General features: G+C 47.5%; 1 protein-coding gene across 1 annotated transcript in view; it reads left to right on the top strand.

Moving 5' to 3' along the window:
• The first annotated feature begins 16,376 nt into the window (after window positions 1-16,376).
• CSNK2A1 (casein kinase 2 alpha 1) overlaps window positions 16,377-20,393 on the top strand; it is a 47,001-nt gene continuing 42,984 nt past the window's right edge. The window contains exon 1 of the mRNA XM_054573928.1: window positions 16,377-16,510. The gene's annotated coding sequence lies outside the window, so the exon portion shown is untranslated. The remainder of the gene's footprint in view (window positions 16,511-20,393) is intronic.

Raw genomic sequence — 20,393 nt, 5'->3', positions numbered from 1 at the left:
ACTCGTCATCTACTCACTGGCTTTACAGTCTGATGTGTGATTGTACACTGATTTGTGTTTTGTGTTTTGTTCATCTCCCCCACAAGATTGGCAGCTCCCTGAAGAGGAACGGAGTTTCTCTTCAGAGGGACTTTGTTCACTGTTGGGAACCCAGCCTGGCACACAGTGAGCCCTCCATAGATATTTGTTGAACAAATGAATGAATGAACGAATGAATGAACAGATGACAACATGCCGCGGACAGTGTCCATCCGGTCATTCAGCTGGGCTTGGTGTGAGAGCCACTGAGGACACGGGCCCTGGGCGTGCCTCGGGGACCCCAGGATCACCTAGCACAGCAGTGACGGGGACCTCCGTTGAGGAAAAACCTCTGCGCAGTTCAGGATCCTTCTACCTGTGGAGTCTGGAGTGTCAGGGGTCTGGGACCAGAACCCTAGTCCAAGGGCCTGGGCTGCCCCCACCCCACCCTACCCCTGTCCCCTGGGGCTCCAGGCTCTGCTTCCTCCCCTTGCAGCTGTTCCCTCCACCCCTCAGCCTCTTCCTTTCGTCCTCCTCTGGGCTCTAGCTACTTCTCCTCAGGCCACTATCTTTCCCCTCAGCTGCTGGTGGGGGAGGGAGAGGAGGAGGCACCTTCCTCCATCCTCTCCCCCCCCCTACTCCTGGCCTGGGTCCTAAAGCCTGCCTTCCCCTCAGGCTCAGCACCCTACCCCTGCCTCTCTCCTCACCTCCAGCAGCTTCCAGGGGGCAGATATGGGGAGCAGGGGACAGCAGGCGTGGCCAGAAGAGCCTCCGGTCCCTTCACAGGCCTCTTAGCTTGTTGTGTGACCCATTTTGCTGTGTGACCCATCTCTCCACTCAGATGCCAGCTGGGGAACTAGGCTGTGTTCTAGACCCAGTTCTGCACTTGCTCGCTCTGTAGCCTTAGGCAAAGTTACTTAGCCTCCCTGTGCCTCAGAATGTGTCTTCACACGATGCAATGCAATAATGTGGAAGGACTTTGGAGATTACAAAACCCTAAACCACCCTCAGCTGTGTATTTGTGCCATGTTTCTGACCCAACGAGCCCAGAACTCTGAGGAAGAACCTCCCTATGCTATCGCAGATATTATCTACCATCTCCCTTATCATTACATGACTGATGACATCTTCAGGTTTCACAAAAGCCACAGTCGAGGCTCCATTTACTCTGAGACAAGAGTCAAGTCCCAGAGGACACTCTAATACAGCACCAGCTAAGCCCACCATCCCCCAACAGCCTCACACTGATCCAAAACAGGGAAGAGTCATTATTATTCCATTTTACAGATTTGGAAGCTTCAGGCTGCCTCCCCAAAGCCCAAGCTCTGTTGCTCTTCCTGGCTGACACATCGGAGGTGTGGCTAGTCCTCCATACCTGTACCCACCGTAGCACCCTGGGGACTCCTTTGAGCTCCCACACTCCTGCTCAGCAACTCCTTTCCCCATTCTCCCTAGGCATTTGCCTGTCCCTTCCAGAATTCTTCTGATCCCAGCCAGCCTGGCAATGGCCAATGCCAGATCAATTCCATTTTCCTTCCAGATTCCAAAACAAGAGAGGCTGGCAACAGTAAGCCACTAAGCACTGTGTGGGTCCCAGGCTTAGATTTGTTTGTAAACACTACCAACAGCCCCCACAGGGGAGGGGCTCTTATTAGGTGAGCAATGTGCATGAGGTCGCAGAGCTAGAACGAGTGCCCAGAGCCAACACTCAGGTCTGTCTAACTCCAAAAAGCTTGCCATGAGCCTTCGAAGACTTTGATGACATTGGGTAATTTCTTTTCCAGTTCTTCTCCTAAGTTCCCCCATCTCTATAATTGAAAGAGTAACACATCATTGGTATTGTTGAGTTGAGAATTAAGTTGGATGAGTTTATAAAGTACCCAAAACAGCATGGGGCACCAGGATATGGCATCACCGAAGGATGGGGCTCAGAGGTCAGGGCAACAAAAAGTCAAGTCCCAGCTTCACCACTTTTACTCATGGAGATGATGGCTCTACCCCTCTGAGCTTCACTAGACCCATGTAAACAACAGGGACATCCGCCCCTCTCACAAAGATGGTGCTGGTCCCACAAGCTAATTTTCTAAAAGTTAAAAACATGGCTCTCATACCAACAAAAAGTGAGCATGTGCCAAAACCATATGTGATTCATTAGCATTAAATGAATGCCAGAATAAGACTGCAAAGTGAAACTGGGTAAGGTCCTACAGGACAGAACAAATGTAACCTTTGTGGTGCGTCTTCTACTGGAGAAAAATGATTTGCAACTCAAATCTACAGGTGAGCCCATAATTTCCCTGAGTTAGGGCCCCAATAAATTTAAAAAATGACAAGTCAAACAAAGACCTGTTTCCCAAGAGAGTTAGTTAACCCTTGAATGGGCTTATTGGACAATGCTGCAGCATGCAACACAAAGGACATGCAGTCCTCCTTTTGTTTTATTTTTGAGTTTTGGATGATTTTTTTCTTAAGCCCGAGAACACAATGCAATGATGGAGGTAGAAGAACTTCATAAATTTTAAAGTGCTGAATGCCTCTCAGCTTGTTATTTGTATAGTGTCTTTGCCCAACAGCCCGGAACGCTGGGCAGCAGCTCCCATGCTCACCAAATGAAGTGGACAGTGAGCTAAGAACACTCACAAGACTGTAAACGATTTGCAAACATGGTGCTATTCATTTTTATTTCCTTCCAGTACACTCTGACCATCAGGCCTGGGGCTAGAGTGAGCTGATGCTGCATGTCATACAATTTATAAGTACCCTGTTTACCCACTGATCCTCTAGAAGAGACTGGATGTCTTTTTTGTTTGTATTGAATTTATTGGAGTGACACTGGTTAATAAAATTACATAGGTTTCACGTGTACAATTCTCATTTGTGTATTGTATTGTATGTTCACCACCCAAGGTCAAGTCTCTTTTTGCCACCATTTATCCCCCTTTACCCTTTTCTACTTCCCCTACCCCTTTTTCCCCATACTATTTTGTGTGTCTATGAGGTTTTTTGTTTGCTTGCTTAATCCCTTCATCTTTTTTTCTCATTTATTCAACCATTATTTGCTGCCAAGCACCATCCTGGGCACTTGAGGTAAATCAGAAAACAAGACAGACATAGTCCCTGCCTTCAAGAGCCTAAAGTCTAGAGAGGAGACAGATGGTTGGTTAATTGAGATAGAGGATAAATAATAAAAAAAATCTCCATAAGCACTAAAAAGGAAAAATACAGGATGAACACGAGCAGGGCCGCCAGCTTGAGGGGCCTAGAAGCCTCCCCAAAGAGGACAGGTCAGCTGAGACGTGAGGAACGAGAGGATGCCAGCCAATGGAAAAGCTGGGGGAGAGGCAACCCAGGGGGTAGGTACAACATGTGCAAAGGCCCTGAGGCAGAAACAGGCTTCAAGGAACATTGTGGCCATAGTTAGCAACTGGCAGGAAGTGGGGCGAGGGAAGAAAGCAGGGCCTGAATCATGGTGAGGATGGGGGGGGGGCGGTGTCTGCAAGAGGCCTCAATTTAATTCTAAATATAATAGGAAGATATGGAGTATTCTGGTCAGACACCTATGTTACCTTACCTGTGTTTCTACCTCAGGGCTCCAACCAGGGATTTTTACAGCGGGGTCCCTGCACCGACAGCATCAACATCACCTGGAACTTGGTAGAAATGCAGATTCTTGGGCCCTACCCCAGAACTATGATTCCAAAGGTAGAGTCCAGCCATTGGTGTTTTACCAAGCTCTCCAGAAGATCTGACAACGTCTGGGAACCACGTTCTGGAATCACTATTCCACGTTAGAAACACAACCTAGAGTCACCACCTGGTGGCGTTTTATGGGAACTGCAGCCCGACTGGGGCTTCCACCTCCAACTCTATGACACCGGGGAGAAGAGGAAGGACACTTTCCACTGAATGGACCAGGGTCACGGGCAGAAGGCTGGCTTTCGAGCATGCCCGTCTTCTTTTCTTACATGCAAGGACACACAGCATCAGAGGGTTTCCCCAGTGAATAACTTCAAACCCAGATTTCTTACGCTGTTGCTCTGTCCTAATTTCCTCCTTGCTCTCCCACGCTCCCTGCCAGCTGCACTGGATTCCTTGCTGTTTCTCAAACACACCGAGCATGTTCTCACCTCAAGCCTTTGTTATTTGCTGTTCCTTCTGCCTGTAATGCTCTTACGCCATACTTGCATGTCTTGCTCCTTCACTCATTCAGGCCTCTGTTCAAATACCACCTCCTCTGGAAAGCCTTGGAGCTCTTGCCCTACTACTCTCTTTTCCTCTGTGACCCTGTCTTATTTTTCTTCATCCTTGACATTATCTTACATATTTATTTGATTTTTGTCTATCCTCCTGTGAGACTGTGAGTTTCAATAAGACGGGGATGTTTATTTATCTCTTTGTTCACTGTTGTATCCTCAGTACAAACAGTAGGTACTCAATAGTTATTTACCAAATGAATGAATATACTCAGTGAGGCAAGTATTATCACCCTCTTTCCCATCAATGGGGAAACTGAAGCACAGAGAACTGATCTGATTCGCTCAAGTTCACACAATGAGGAAGCGGCTGGGGTGTAGATTTGAAGTCGGAATTCTGGAACTGAAGGGCAAGCTGTTTCCACGGTGGCACCCTGAGGTTCCTGAGGCTGAGGAGATTTCTCAGTCAGGTGACCATGTTGCCATCACTCAAGAGCAACAAGCAGATGGCTGTGAGTTCTGAAGGACGTTCTTCATGGTAAAGGTGCAAAGGGCGAAGGTCTAGTGCCAAGCTCCTAAGCGGGGAGGCACCGCCAGGAGCCTGGGCACTCCGCAGCGATGGGGGGGCGCCCCAGGCATGCGGCAGGAGGGGAGCCGGAGCGCAGACGTCCTGCGGTGGGCCTCAAGTCCTCTGTAATATTCAAATTTTCCTTTAGTAATTGGCATCTTTGAAAACCTTGTTTTTAATTATCTGAGCCTGGGGCCAAATTCTGTTTCAATGCAAACACTATGTGTGTGGGTTTTGTTTTGTTTTGTTAATTTTTATTAGGCTTTATTTTTCACAGCAGCTTTAGATTTACAGAAAAACTGTGCAGAAATGACAGAGGACCTCACGCTCCCTCTCCCCAACACACACAGAGTCTCCTCTTATGAATACCTTGTGATACCTTGGTTACAACGGAAGAACCAATATTGATGCATTATTATTTGCTAACATCCATAGTTTACATTAAGGTTCACTCTTGGTGTTGCACAGCTCTACGGATTTTGAAAAATGTATAACGTTCTATATTCTTCATTACAGAACCTCACAGAAGGATTTCACTGGCCCCCAAAATGCCCTGTGCTCCATCTAGTCATCCTTTCTCTCCTCCCTGCAAACCCTTAGCAACCACTGATCTTTTCATTGTCTCTATAGTTTTGCCTTTTCCAGCATAGAGTGTATTTGCTTGGTTTTACTACACAGTGACCCTGCAAGGAAAGTGACCTCCACATAAGTTGTCACCAGACCGGGTTGTGTTTGGTCCAGAACTTTTCCTAGAGCCGCTCACATTTTGGACAATCACAGCTGAGACAGGGTCACGGTGTTGGAGTTGCTGGAGCTCACGGTTCAGCCCGCAGATTCTCAGTGATCCCACCCACAGCCACCATCTCCCAACTACTTTGTGATGTTTCCTATGTATTGTGCCCAAATATTTACTTATTCATTTATTCTAAATTACTTTCATCTGCTTTTCTTTCATGTTACTATTAGGATCTTATTTATGTTGAAAATGATGTGAGTCAGCAGGTTATGTTATCCAGGAATTTCATCTTGGAAAAGAAAAGAAGAACCACAACTGTTGTTAAAAGGAACATTGGGTCCCTAGGGTTTCAACCCACAGTTACCCTGCATGACAGTCACAGCGGCAGCAGGCACGCAAAAGGCACCAGGCTGGCCAGTGTCTTCCACGTACAACGCATTATATCCTCACAGTTCCCCCGCTGGGTGTGTAGTGTTACCTCATTTCACAGAGGGGGAGACCGAGGTTCAGACAGAATAAGGTCCCTGAGTGGCGCTGGAAATTGAACACAAGCCCATGCTCCTACCAACCCAGTATCCAGCTCCGGCTCTCCCGGGTCTCTGGAAAGATCGCGCTGGGTGAGCTGAATATCTGCGAGCCTAAAGGGCGCCCGGGCAAGGGTAGAGAGGTGGGTGGGGGAGCTGAGAGGTCAGGAGTACAGGTGTGGCCTGAGTTCCCACCTTAGCTGTGACACTTACTCATGGGTGTCCCTGGGACAGTGACTGTCTCTGAGGCTCAGTTTTCTCATCTGTAAAATAGGGGTGATATCAACAAAGTGTGGTAGGTACTGTCTATTCTTTTCCATGTTACTGAGATAGAAACTATGGCTCACAGTGGGGAAGTGGCCTGCCCAGCGTTAAATGGAGAGTGTGTCGATGGTCCTCTAAGGACATGCTCCATTTGCCCAGTAAGGTCCCTGTGGCTCCTTCACAGCCCAATTCTATATCACACCAGGAGAAGGTCAGGGTTCATCTTCCCTGGCTGCCCACCCTCCAATCCAATTGCCCACTTGTCACCCCACAGGGCAGAAGTCTCTGAAAGCCCCAGCAGACTGGGAGAGCCGGGGGTGCTGTCCTTGGAAGCATGGGGCCTCGGTTTCCAAAACAGGTCCCAAAATGACCTAGTCCTCTCCTTCTCCACCACTTCCATCCTGTGCCACCATCCCTTCTCATGTAGGCCACTCCTGCTTCGCTCCTCCTCACTCCTTCCCCAGCAGCCAGAGATCTCTTATAAATGTAAAATCATAAGAAGTCACTCCCTTGATTTAACCTTCCATAGCTCCCTATTGTTCTTAAGCCAAACTCCTCTACCTGGTGCACAGGACCCGGCCCACTCCTCCTGTCTCATTTCCCACAATGCTCTCTCCACTCCCCACTCCCCATGTATGTTCAGGTCACATTGGGCTCTTCCGTGGGCCTTTAATGCGCCGGGCATGTTCCTGTCCCAGGACGTGTGCCCAAGCTGCTCCTCCTCCTTGGTCAGCCCATAAACAACTCCCTCTTTGTCTTCACCAGGGAAACTCCTCCTTACTCCCTCCACTAGGTCAGCTTTTCTTGTTACGCTCTCTCATACCCCACCTGCTGCTCTCTCCTAGCAAAAATTCCAGTTTGCAGGAATAGATTTGTCTAAGTTCCTTCTCCCCGCTTGACTGAGCTCCAACAGAACCCTGATTTGTTTCCCTCTGGGTACTGAGAACCTAGAGAAGTATCTGCTTCAACGTAGGTACTCAGGAGAACCCACTGACTGGCAGACCAAGTGGCCAGCAGAGGAGGGAGATGGCCTGTCTCCTCCACCACACGGACTGGGAGAAAATGGAAGGCAGAGGAAATCCCGGGCACAATCCGATTCACCGTTCAGCACGAGCCTGCACGTGCCAGACACCACGCACTGGGGACAGCCCGCTCTCCTGCGCTGGTGAGAGAACGAGCTCTGAGCCACACTGCCTGGGCTCAGATCCCAACTCACCTCACCGCTCACGAGCTGTGCAGGTTTAGATAAGTCACTAAACCTCTCAGAACCCTGGTGCCTCCAACAACCAAATGGAGGAAGTGGAGAAGTTAGCTCATTACAAAAAAAAAACAAACCCCATGCCTTAGGGCATTAAGACTTAATAAGTCCTTGAAACCCCAGTGGGGCCAGCAGTTCTGTTTGGTTACTGTTGCTGAATCACAAACCATTCCTGTATTTAGTGCCTTAAAACAACTGCTTTTTCTCTCACTGTTGTGTGAGTCAAGAACACTGGAAAGAAGCAGGCGGGCAGTTCTTTGTTGCAGCCAGATATTGGCCAGGCCTGTGATTAGTTGAAGGCTCAATGGCTGGCTATTGGCTGGGGGCACCAACATGTGGCCTTGCCACCGTGGCAGTCCACCCCCAGCAGCTGACCTGTCACCTTCGTTACCTGCACCCTCACCCCATTCCCTCAATTTCAAGTAGTCACTTCGATGACCATCACCTCCTATCTTTCCAGCTCACTCTCTCCCGTGCCCCAAGTCTGACGATCCAGCCCCACTGGGACCTCTGATCCACTGAGCCTCACTTCCCTTCTCACTGATTAAAGCCCGTGGGTGTCGTTATCCCCACGCACTGCACACTCCCGAGAGATGCCTCTGCCCCTCTCTGGCTAAACCCACAATGGTTGACACCAACTCTCTGTTCCTCTTTGCTTGTTCCCCTGCAGTGAAACGAGGCTGAAGAACGACACACCACCGTGCGGACTGGTCTCACCTTACTTTCCTGATGGCTAGCCCCAATGGGATCTTAAATTCTGCCTGACAACTTCACTGCGGTTCCCTTGGACACTACAGTGCCCTCGGCCCATTCATTTCCCCCAGGCAATTTCTTTCTAACTTCTCCTCACACCTCTGCCACCTTCTCCCCTATTACCACTCTTAGCTGAAGACCTTCCTTCTTATTTCACAGGGAAAATCAGAGCAATCAGAAAATGCTTCCACAAGCTTCCTCTCCTACACAGCTACCATTTATAAATACTCTGCCCTCTCCTCTGTGACCATGGCCCAATTATCTATGTCCCAAGCCGTGGTCTCATCTTGTGTATAGACCCCATCCTTCTCTGTCTTCTCCCTCCTGCATCATTATTTCCAATCTACATAAAAACATGCTAATATTTCTGCATTTAAGTAACTGCTCTTGACTCCACTTTGCTCTCCCCCTACCATCCCAACCTCAGTCCTAAAGCAAAACCCCTCAAAAACTTGTCTGTAGTCACTGCCTAGGCGTCTCTACTTGCTCTCCTCCCATTACAGAAAAGGTCCAAAGATAGTACCAAAAAATACCCAAATATGAATCACTCAGATTTTACCATCTTTATCATTCTCTCTTCCCCCCTCCTCCAACTCTTTTGCAGTAAGTTGTAGACATGAGTCCTTTTATGCCTAAAAAGCAGTGTGTATTTCCTTAAAGCAAGGACACTCTCTTAAAAAAAGCCAAGATCAGGAATTTTTCCATTGACACAACACTATTATGTAATACATAGACCTTACTAAAATTTCACCAGTTGTTCCTCTGATGTCCTTTATAGGGAGTGGAAACCATTTTCCCTGGTCTAGCGTCGCACATCACCCTCAGTGCTGTGTCTCTAGTCCCCTTACTCTAGAACTGCTCCTCAGTCACTCTTTGTCTTTCATGACCTCAACATTTTTGAAGAGTACAGGCCAGTTATCGTGTAGAAATGCCCTTGAATCTGGGTTCGTCTAATGTTTCCTCAGGAATCAGTTAAGCATTTTTGGCAGAAATGCCACTGAAGGGATGCTGTGTCCTTCTCAGCGCCTCCCATCAGGCGGCACACGATGTCGATTTGCCCCATGTACAGTGACGCTCACTTTGATCAGTTGGTTGATGTGTCCGCTGGGTTTCTTCACTGTAAAGTTACTATTTTACCTCTTGTAATAACTATCTTGTGAGGAAAACTCTAAGACTGTGCAAATATCCTGTTTCTCCACAAAGTTTAACCTACTACTGATTGCAGCAGCTGTGAGTCTCCCCTGAAACAACAATTACTATGGTGGCTGCCCAATGGTGATTTTCTAATTCTTACTCTTCTAGATTTATTAGTTGACTTGCTACTCTTAGAAGATTTCCTTTTCCTTTCTGTTTTTCTGTATGTGTGTATTTAAATCTTCCCCTACCCTCTCTTAACCCCACTCCAGTCAGAGTTTTACTCCCACCGTTCTGCCTAAACTCTTTCCTGTCAAAGCAAGAACGCCCCCCGCTGTACTAAATCAGCTCTTGGTTCTCATCTCCTTGACCTCTCAGCAACATTTGACACAGATCATCAACTCTCCCCCCTTGAAATGTTTTCCTTACTCGGCCTTCAGGACATACTCACTGGCTGCTCCTTCTCACGCTCCTTGGTTGGTTCCTTATCTCTTAACGCTGGAGCCTCAGTCCCTGGTCCTCTTCCCTTCTCTGTCTATGCTCACTCCCTTGGAAATCTCACCTAGTCGCCTGGCTTTAAAAACCATTTCTTACAATGAGGACTCCTGTGTTAATCTACTTGGGCTGCCAGAACAAGATACCACAGACTGCGTGGCTTAAAAGCAGACATTTATTTTTTTATTTCTCGCAGTTGTAGGAGCTGAAAGTCCAAGATCAAGGTGCCAGCAGGGCTGGCTTCTGGTGGGAACTCCCTTCCTGGCTTGCTGCCTCTTCCCTGTGTCTTCACAGGGCCTTCCCTCTGTGCACACTCAGAGAGGGAGGGAGGGAGAACTCAGAGGTCTCTTCCTGTCTTAGGAGGATAGCAGTCCTATCAGATTAAGGCCCCACCCTTATGATTGCATTTAACCTAATTACCTCCATAAAGGCCCTATTACCAAATATAGTCACATCTGAATTTTGGGGAGGAGCAGTTCAGTCCCTAACAACTCCCAAAACTGCATCTCCAGCCTGGACGTCTCTCCTGGGCTCAGATTCCTGCGTGCAGCTTCTAACTAGGCATCCCCGCTCGGAAGTCAGATGGGTGCCTCAGATTTACCAAGCCCCAAGTGGCGCCACTCATTCCTCCCTTCTTCTCCCGCACCCCCAAGTTCCCCTCCTACAGCCTCTCTCATCCCAGTTAGGGGCAAATTCCTTCTTTCAACTCCTCTGTCCCAAAACCTTGGCGTTATCTTCTCCAGACCTTTCTCAAACACCCCATACCCAACCTGTCCTTTTGTCTTTGCTTCCAAAATAACCCCAGAGTCTAACTTTAGCTCAAGCCATCACCCTCTTTTGTCTGGACTGTGGCAGTAGCCTCCTACCCGGTCTCCCTGCTTCAACCTTCATTCCCATTTCATTTTTCTACACCCAGCAGCTGGGGAATTCCTGTAGAAATTCAGATCTGGTCCTGTCTTCCCTCTGGTCAAAACCGACCAATACCCCCACCTTGCGCAGAGCAGAAGCCAGAGTCCTCACAAGGACCTACGAGGCTGTGCACGATCTAGCCCTGCGGTCTCTCCCTAATGTCATCTTCCTCTGGGTGACTCAGCTCAACCACCCTATCTACTGGCTGTTCCTTAAACCCACAAAGCATGAGTCCATTTCACAGCCTTTGCCCATCCTATTCCCCGTGTTTGCAACAATCTTCTCCCACATAGCCCATGGCTCCCTGCTTCATCTCATCCAGGTGTTTGCTCGAGAATCACCATTTACCCCATTTGGAATTGCACCTCAGCACTCCCTTCTCCCTTCCCTGTTTTGTGTTCCTCCAGAGCAGTCATCACCATCTGACATACCACACATCTCTCCACAGAGCATAAGATCATGAGAACAGGGACTTTTTTTGTTCACAGTTGCACCCCCAATAATAGTGGCTCCCATTGCCTGTACCTTTGCCATCAAATTTTTAAAGGACTTTACTGTACAGCTCATTTAATCTTGACGAGAGCCATATGAGATGGGTAAATCAGCTAGCTATTACTACAATTATATTGCATAACAAACTGCCCCAAAAGCCTTTGGCTAACAGCAGCAAACATTGATTTCTCTCTCTCTCATCTGCAGTCACTTGGGGTTTGGCTGATCTTGTCTGGGCTCTGCTGGGCTTGGCTCCAGATCAGGCCTGCTCCATGTATTAACAGATTTTTCTGGACCAGTCTGTTTGATGGTGGGGATTTGGACAGGAGCTACTGCTTCCCTAAATTGACACAGAACATCCTCTTCCTACCTGTTTAGCTTCCTATCATTCAAAAGAGAAGGAGTTCATGGGGAAAAAAATGTAATTTGATACAAACTAAACACCAAAATAGAAAACTATTCTTAGCCTATACTTTGCTATAGCAACTTTGACTGGGATTCTGTTTCAAAAGACGCAATGCACCAATGACAGCTCCACTTCTATGGCAGAGGCAGAAATGGGTGCGGGGGGGTGGGGGGGACCATTAAAACCATAATCTAATTTGCCTCAAGACATGCCATGCTATATCCCACTTTCTCTCTCTCTCTCTCTCCCCCTCCCTTTCTCCCAACCAAACTACTTCTCTCCTCCTTCCTTCCTCCCTCCCTCCCTCTTTTCTTTCCTTTTTTTCTTTCAACAGATGAGGAAACTAAAGCCCAGAGAAGTCACATAGCTTGTCTGTCCGTGGTTATACTGCAAGAAAGTGACAGAGGTGGAATCCGACCAAGCTGGAGTCAAATTTACAAATGCCATCTTTGCCAGGCCAAGGGGTTTGGACTTCCCCGAAGGCAATGCAATGCCACTAAAAACTTTTGAGCAAGAAAGAAACATGGTGGCTAATAAACTTTCCTCCAGCTGCGGTGTGCAGAACGCATGGGAGAGGGTGGGGAGAGGGGCTCCCAAGGCAGTCACGGGACTTCAGGCCGGAATTGATAAGGGGCTGGACTGGGGCAGTGTTGAAAAAAGGAAGGAAAAAAAAAACCACAGTAAATGTAAAAATCAAATGAAGACAGAGGTGAGAGACATTTTTAAAATACTTTTTCTTTATGGAGTCTTGAAATAAAAATTCATGTTTGTTGTACAAAAATGCAAACAGAAAAAATGTGCATAATGCAGACAGAGTGTTTAAAGTAAAGGTTCCCTCCTCTTCCTGTCTTCAGAGATAAGTTCCCTTAGTAGTTTGTTGTAAACCCTCCATGCTTTTATGTAAAATTATACAACACATATACGTCTACTCACTTTTAAGGTGTTTTTTAAGTGTGTTTTGACCAAACTTTTGATTTGTTTCTTGCTCTTTATCACATAACAGTATGGCAGGGCCAGTTTTACATGTAAGGATGTTAAATTCTCATTCTTTTTAATGGCTTTGCCACTTACTAGCTGTGTGACCTTGCACAAGTTATTTAACCTCTCTAAGACTTGGTATGCTCACTCTCTGAATGGGGATAAAAGTTGTACTTGTCTCAAAGGGCTGCTGTGAGGATTAAAAGAGTTAATATACATCTGGCATGTTGTACGGTGCCTAACTCATACTAAGTGCTCAAAAAAATTAGTTCTGTTTGTTATTAATAGCTCCATGTATAGCTATAACACAATTTACTTAACCAGTTCTATATATGACCACCTAGTATGATATGTTGTTTGCAAAGATGGCCACAACAACTCTGCCTGTGAACAAAGCACATGGCTGTTTGCCGTGTGACTTGATATTTTTCCCATCAAGAGATGGAGCCTATTTCCTCTCTTCTTCAGTATGAACTGGCCATATTATGGGCTTTGATCAAGAAAATGCGGTGAAAGTGGTTCTATGGCACTTCTTAGCCTAGGCCTCAAGAGGCCTTGCTGCCTTTGTTCTCTTCCTTTTAGAGGCCATCATGTAAGGAAGCCTGAGCTAGCTTGCTGAAGAAGCCACATGGAGGAGAACTAAGGCACTTAAGCCACAGCCCCACTCAGCAGTCAGACCTGTGAATGAGGCCACATAGCAACACCCACCTTGCCAGCTTGCTGACTGCAAGGGAAGGAATGAGCCCAGGCAACAGAAAAGAGCTGTCCCAGCTGAGACAAATCCAAACTGCCAATCCACAGAATCAACCAAATAAGTGATTGTTGGCTTGAGCCACTCTATTTTGGGATGATTTGTTAAGCACCAATAAAAAGCTGATACATTTACATTCTCAGCGCAGTGAGTATGTTAGTATGACCGAGGTTGAAATGCAAATTCTATCTCTGACAAATGACCTTGGGCATGTCCTGCAATCTCTCTGAACCTCAGTTTCCTCATCTGTACAATGGGATACTTTTAGTTCCTACCTCTTCAGGCTGATGTGAGGATTAAATGAGATGATGAACATTCAGTGTGTGGCACAGGGAAATTACTGTCAACACCTTAACTGTGCTGTTGCTGTTGTATGAAGGAAGTCTAGCCTGAGAGTTGTGATGTGGGGGGTCAGAAAGAGTGAATGTGAAAGATAACTGAGCTGGTCTTTGGAGGCTCCATAACTAGTGGACACTGGAAACTGGGAGCTTCTTGGGACCAGACGCCTATAACAGGCTGGCCTAGGAGATGGCAGGAGTTGGGATTCAACCATGTCCTGCATAGCACAAAGGGACTATATGTGAGTGCCTGGGTAAACCCTCTGAATTAAGTCATGGATGGAGTCTAGAGTTGGGTGAAAGAATGAAAAATAATGCTGTATAAGGGGCCTAAGATCACAGGAAAGGTGTGAGGGCTAAGTCTTGGTAAATACCACACTCTTTTCAGATGAAATCCCAGGCTCCTTACCATGGCCTGAGTGCTCTTCTCCCCTCTCCCACCATATTTCCTACCTTCTCTCCCTCATTCACAGTGTTTCAGCTGCCCTGTCTCCTTCAAACTTATCAACTCTTTCCTGTCTCAGGACTTTTGCACTTGCTGTTCCATCCTCACAGTGAACATCTGAACCACTCAGGCTACAGTTCTCCCCCCTCTTATCTTCTTCTCATCTGCTTATGTTTTTCCTTCATACCACTTATTGCTACCTAAAATTACTTGTTTTATTCCTTTGTCTACCTGTGCATTATTTGTTTCTCCCTTTAGAAAGTGAGCTCCATAAGGAACTGATATCTGTCTTGCTTATAACACATTCCTAGCACCTAGCCCAATGTCTGGCTCATAGCAAATGATTAATAGCTATAAACTGAATGAATGTGAACAAAGGTGGGGAAAACAGAGCCATGAGAGCCAAAAAGATATGGTCCAAGAGCTCAGTGGAAGGCTAGTCATTTCTTGAAAGACAGCTTCACCGAAACATTGGGATCATCTTCTCTAACTTCCTCAGTCCACAGGTGGGTAAACAGAGGCCCAGCAAATGATCAGCCTGAGGGCACCCAATACTGTGGGTTCCCAGCCTATTGAGATCAAATATCACAGACCTGTCTGACAATGAGGCCCCCCAAAAAAAGTCACAGCCACCTACCTGAGGCCATCGCTGTAAGTCTGAGGCTGCCACCACCCCCATGCCATCCCATGGGGGAGGAAACTGTCTCTTTGAGAGCAGAGGTGCCAGTCAGCTGACAAACTGCCAAAGGAGGGTTGGAGCTTGTGGGGAGAAGGTTCATCCCTTGGCCAGGCAGCTATTCTGAGGCAGCTCTTCTGAGGCAGCTCTGGGATAATAGCTGGTAGTACCAAAATAACCCAGCCTCCTCACCCTTGTTCCAGCCCTCACACCTCTGCCCCATCAGAAGTAAGACTAATTCTTGAATTCCTCCCAGTAACATTTACCTATGCCAGCTTTTAGCAAAGGCTGCAGGGGACAGGCTGATTATCAGACTCAGCCCGGTCCACTGGGGGTTCACAGTCTCATGGAAGACGCAGGCTAGGGACCACTCAGGCTGCCGAATGATGGTGCCTCGGTCTGGGGAAGCTTAAGGGAAGGAAGATCCTCGGAAGAAAGGATCCTTAAATTATTTCAATGGACTTTTTTGTAAGTTATCCAGTCCAGGAAGTAACAGTAACAGAAGGAACTGCCAGTGTGAAGGGAGGAAAGCAACGCGGATAAATTCCAGGAATAATTTGCAGTTTTAGCAGGTGGGTGCATCAAGAATTTGAGAAAGGAGGGACAGAAATGGAAGGGGGGGGGTGTCCCAATGATGTAGATACTTGGATGTCAAGAGGAGAGATTTGCTATCTTTGGTGTACAAAGGAGAATCTTGGGAGATTTTTAACCAAGAAGACGCCACGATCAGGTTTGCACGGTGGAAAGTGCCCTGTGGTTACTTTAGGGATGTGGCCCGGGGAAGAACGAGGGGTGGGGGCAGACTAAAGGGTGAAAACGCTGTTCTGGATGAGAAGCTTTTAAACACGTCTCCTGTGGGAAGCAGGAATTGGGTCTCAGTCTCTAGAAAGTCAATATCGTCACCTCCTCGACCCCTGTGCCACACCACTCCCAGGGTCCAACTTTCGTTCGCTTGTTCTGAGCTCGAAGTTTGAGCAGACAAAAATGTGCTGCTGGAACCCTAATTCTGGACGAGGGGTCCGAGCAAGAGACTTCAACTCCCAAAATGCTTCGCTCTACAGCTCTGCAGGTCGCGCATGCTTCTTTTCAAGAAAGGCGGGACGGCTTGTAGACTGATGGGACTCGTCAGCTTGGTGAAGTGCGGGCAACCTAGGGACCGCCATCTTATCTTGGGTCAAACCAATTGTACACTTAGGGAAAAGTTGGTGTTTGCTCTCTCGTCAGCTCTTAAAGCTACTGAAGTAAAACGCGCTCAATTATTGCAAGTCTCTTTATTATGATTTGCGTGCAGGACGCCTTCCAATTTTCGTCCTAGTCCAAAAGTGAACCAAGGGCTACAATAAGACATCCCAGCATGGCCGCACTCAGCGCGATTCCGCTGGGGGCGGAGCCTGAAGTAATCCCTCCCCCCTGCTAGTAGGAGGGTGTTTCCGCTTCCGTCAGCGGCGGCTGCAGCCTCGCTCTGGTCCCTGCGGCTGGCGGCCGAGCCGTGTGTCTCCTCCTCCGCCGCCGCCATATTGTCTGTGTGAGGAGAGGGGAGAGCGGCCGCTACTGCTGCCGCTTGCACCACAGGTACCCTGGGAGCCGCCAGGCGAGACCGTTGGGGGGTGGGGGGTTGGCCCAGGATGGGCAGCCGGGCGCGGCCGCCCCTTGTGCTTCCAGCATACTCCCGAGCGGCCCGTCGCCTCCCCCTGCCCCCCCTCTACACACACACCAGCGGAGGCGCCTGCAACCCATCCGGGAGGCCCGGGGCCACCCGCACCCCCAACCCAGGGCGGGGAGCGAGACTTGGGGTCAGATGCTAACGTGAGGGTGGTAACTAGCTCTCGGGAGTCCAGCTTAATAGAGGGAAGAGGGCTGCACTGGGGCGGGGACTAGGGGGCAACTTGGAGGAGGGGGTCGCCAGAGGGAGAAGGAAGCTTGAGGGGTGGGGATGCTGGGGGCCGGTGCCTAGGGGAATGGTGCCTGCTGGGTAGGGTGGTGTGAACCCTCCTGGGGAGCCTAGCAGCTGGAGTGGGGGCCTTCCAAGGGTCCCTGTGGGCGAGGCTGGGCTTCCCACCTGCTGACTGGGCTGCAAGGTGGAGGGAACTCAGGGCGAGGTCGCTGGGGAGAAAGGAGGAGGGAACGACGAAGTGGGGCAGACCGGGTTGGAGTTGGAGTTAAGGGTTAGTTGGGGGCCTGGGTGGAAGAGGAGAGAAATGTAGAATTAAAGGCTGGCTAAGAGTATATGTTATTAGTGACCTTTTGAAAGAGTAGGGCTTTTATTTCGTTTCTTCCCCTGCCCCCCCCCCCCCAACCCCCGGCGTTGGAACATTTTTAGCCGAGGCAGGTGATGGGTGGAGCTTCTGTAGTTTGTTTTTGGGAAGCATAGTCAGGGTCAGGAGAAGTTGCTTCTTGGCTCTTGCTATTGTGGGAAGGAAAGAGTTCTGGAAAGGAGGTGGCAAATTAATTTGAGAACACATCATTATCTTTCAACTGCTGTATTCCATGAGAAGGGTGTGTGGGGAGAGGAAATGAAAAGAAAGCTAGAGGGGGGAAGGTTTTTTTTTCTGAGAGTTGGAAGACCCCCTCCATCTAAGAGGTTAGAGTATAGACCCAGTGGTAAATAACCAGACTGCCTGGGTTCTCAAATATCTGCGCTACTACCACATAGTTGTGTGACCTAACCTCTGTAAACCTCAATTTTTCAATGTGTAAAATGGGTGTGATAGTATTCTCTAGATTATACGTTTATAATGAGTAAATGAGATTTGTATCGAGTGCTTATCACAGTGCTTTGCAGGTAGTAAGTGCTCGATAGATGTTATTGTAAATAGTATTGTAATAGTAATAGCTGGTATATTTGAGGTTGCCCTGTTCTAAGTAAAATTTATAGCCGAGAATCTGACAGTAGTTAACGCTTCAGAATATTATCTTTGTAGTTGTTGCAGTGTTTTAGTTTCATTGTCTTTTGGGTTAACTGGCTTGGTGGACCTTGGACTGAAAGATCAGGGCCAATACTTGTTCTCCCTCCCATCATTTTAAAAAGTTCACCTGCAGTTTTACCTGAATAGGTTTGTCCTTTTGTGACTTTGAAATAGGTGAGTTGCATTTCTGTTGGAGGAGGGTGTAGGACTTGAATGAGGAGCAAAAGGTTTTGAAAGTTTGCTTAGAATGATTACAAAGTAAGGTCACCCTAGGGCAACTTATGTCTAGTTGTGTCCTCTTGGGCAGAATACAGCAGAGAAGAATGCATTTAAGGGGGTGCAATGGGTTACTTTCTGCCTAATGGATTAATTAATTGCCTTGCTCTTTGGGGATGAAACAAGTAGCAGCTGCTTTTCCACAATGTATTTTTAAGCTTCCCTGTCACCTAGCTATTCTCTTCAGGGTGAGTCCTTGATTTTACTGTTGTCTCTATCTCTGAACATACACCTTTCTTTCCATACTCTTTTGGTGAAAGGAAAAATTTTCTTTAGGAACTGAGTTTAAAATCTTCCATAGAGTTTGGGTTTGTAGTAGGCAGAATGCGCCCCCACCCCCACCCCGCACCCCAAAAAAAGATGTTCATACTCTAATCCCCAGAATCTTTACATAAGTAGCATGGTAGAAGGGACTTTGCAGGTGTAATTAGGGTTAAGAATTTTTAAATAAATAGGAAGATTGTCCTGGATTTTGCAGGTAGGTCCAGTCTAATCACATGAGCCCTTAAAAGCAGAGAACTTTTTCCAGCTAGAAGTTAAAAAGAGGGGGCATAAAGGGAAATCAGAGAGCTCTGAATCATAAGAGGAACTTCATTTGCTCTTGCTAGTGGGGGCCACGTGGAAACCATGAGGAGGAATGTGGGTGGTCTCTACTAGCAAAGACCAGCCCTGGCTGACAGCCAGCAAGGCAATGGAGACCTCAGTCCTACAGCCACAAGGAACTGAATTTGGCCAACAGCTTGAATGAGCTTGGAAACAGAGTCTTCCCCAGAGTTGCCAGCAAGGAATACACTTTGATTTTGGCCTTGTGAGATCCTAAGCAGGAGACATAGCCAAGTTCACCCAATAAATTTCTGTTGTTTTAAATCGTTACTTTTGTGGTGGTGGTTATGGCAGCAATAGAACACTAGTATAGATTTTGGTACCAGGAGTGGGGTACTGTTACCTAAAAACATGGGAGTGGCAGTGGAGGCCAGAAAATTTTTGAGTATTATAGAAAAAGGCCTAGAACAACAGATTGTTACTAGCAATGTGGATATTAGTGCCTCTGCTAGTGAGAGCTCAGGTAGTCGGGTATGCACTGGGGACTGGAGGAAAGAGGCTCCTTGTTACAAAGTGGCAAAGAATCTTACAATTGTGTCATGTAGGTACATGGAAAAGAAAACTTAGTAAGTGATAAACCTGGATATTTGGCTGAGGAGATTTCCAAGCAGTCCTGAAGTTGCAGCCTCCTTGGTTTGTGGTTGTGAGTCTGACTAATGGAGTGAATTCATGTAAAGCTTTCTGGATTCCAGCAGAAACAATGACAGCTTGGATTGAGAGAGACAATAGGAAGTTAAAGAGGGCTGTGAATCCCCTAAATTCTACTGGCAGGAAGCAGGCTGGTAAAACTACTCAGGTGTAACTGTGCTGCTTTTCGCCAAAAAACAAGTGGGAAAGGGAGGCATGTTTGGAACCAAGGGCCCAGAGAGGTGGAGCTGAATGCCACTGAGGATTTTCCTCTGGTTTTGAAATGGAATGGAGTTTGCTCAGGTTTTGAAACTGCTTTGGACCAAAGGATCTGTTTTTGCTTACATTTTTCCTGTTTGGACTAGAATGTTTATAACATTGCAATGTGCCTGACCCACCAGGGGTTGTAGTTAAGTGTACAGGCTTTGGCAGAAGTAACACCTGCTTGAGTGCGGTTGGTAGGATAATAATATGGGTGTAATAATTTATGGTGTTAACTTGAACATTTCACATAAAATGTCATATGGTATGCTTGAGTGTGATATTGTTATGTTACAGAATTACATGCTTAGGATTTTGTAATTTAAAAAAAGGGTGTTATTTGTGCCAGACCTTGCATTATAGCCAGAGCCTCATCCACACCTGACTTGGATGATGACAGGTGGGATTTTTGACTTGATGAGCTTTAGTTGGAAGGCCAGAGGGTGGATGCGGTAGAGAGAATGACATGTGGGCCCCCCCCCCCCCCCAAAAAAAGATGTCCATACCCTCATCCCTGGAATCTATTAACATTACATTGCAGAGGGACTTCGCAGATAGGAAATTATTCTATTGCATATTACCCTGGATTTTCTGGGTGGGTCCAATGTAATCACATGAAAACAGAGAACTTTCTCCAGACAGTCAGATTTGAAGCCTGAGAGGCACTCAGCCTGCCATTCCTGGAGGGGGCCACATGGAAAGCATAAGAAGGAATGTGGGCAGACAGCCAGCAAGGAAATGGGGACATCAGTCCTGTGCCCAAAAGGAACTAAATTCAGTCA

The sequence above is a fragment of the Pteronotus mesoamericanus genome, unplaced genomic scaffold (genome assembly GCF_021234165.1).
Source record: "Pteronotus mesoamericanus isolate MK-2021 breed Mesoamerican mustached bat unplaced genomic scaffold, CSHL_Meso_final contig_25, whole genome shotgun sequence".
Lineage (NCBI taxonomy): Eukaryota > Metazoa > Chordata > Mammalia > Chiroptera > Mormoopidae > Pteronotus > Pteronotus mesoamericanus.
The sequence above is the reverse complement of the archived record's forward strand: the minus strand, read 5'-3'. Positions and strand labels throughout refer to the sequence as shown.